Source organism: Orycteropus afer, unplaced genomic scaffold (genome assembly GCF_000298275.1).
Source record: "Orycteropus afer afer isolate SDZICR_OR568_19922 unplaced genomic scaffold, OryAfe1.0 scaffold00336, whole genome shotgun sequence".
In the NCBI taxonomy this organism is placed as follows: domain Eukaryota; kingdom Metazoa; phylum Chordata; class Mammalia; order Tubulidentata; family Orycteropodidae; genus Orycteropus; species Orycteropus afer.
In genome coordinates this window covers 2,883,534-2,884,341 of record NW_006921923.1, presented here as the reverse complement: position 1 = coordinate 2,884,341, position 808 = coordinate 2,883,534, and positions in this window count along the sequence as shown.

The window sequence follows — 808 nt, the reverse complement described above, 5'->3', positions numbered from 1 at the left end:
AATATGGATGAAGTTGGAGGACATTGTGCTGAGTGAAATAAGTCAATCACAGAAGGTCAAATATTGTATTAGTCTGCTATTGTGAAAAGTTGGAAGGAAACTTTCTTTGTTGGTTACCAGGGGTGGGAGGGGAAGGGAGGGAACACTGCCGGATAGATAGAGACAAGGTATATTTGGGTGAATGGAAGGGCAGGGCACCAAATGTGAGTGATCAATACAGTGGCATTGAGGAAGAGGAAGTCATAGAGAGGTACATGGGAGATACAGACAACAAAGATATAAACCATTTTTGCACATAAAGTACTGCATTGTCAGTGACGGCAAACAGTGATCTATGGGTGGATATATGGGTAGGCAGTCTGGAAAGATCAGTATGTCTAGGCAGGGGGGAGTGTGCCCATGACCATGTATAGGGTTGGCAGACAATGTTTCTACAAAGCAAACTTTTATGTTCTGTATGAATGTCAGATATATAGGAGAGCTGACAAGGGACAAGGTTGTGGTGACTTCTTGGCCATAGCCCGCTACTTGAAGGGAGAAAGTAGTTGTACCTGTGGGCTTGGAACCATGGTCCTAGGGGACATCAAGCTGAATTGGCATAACATACTACACAAAAACATTGTTCCACATCCTACTTTAGTGAGTACCAACTGGGATCTTAGAAGCTTGCAAGCAGCCATTTAGATGCAATAATTGGTCTCTCCTCATCCAGAGCAAAGAAGAATGAAGGAAACCAAACATACATGGAAACAATTAGACCAAGGGACTGGTACACCATGCGATCCTCAGCCTATATGACTATGAGACC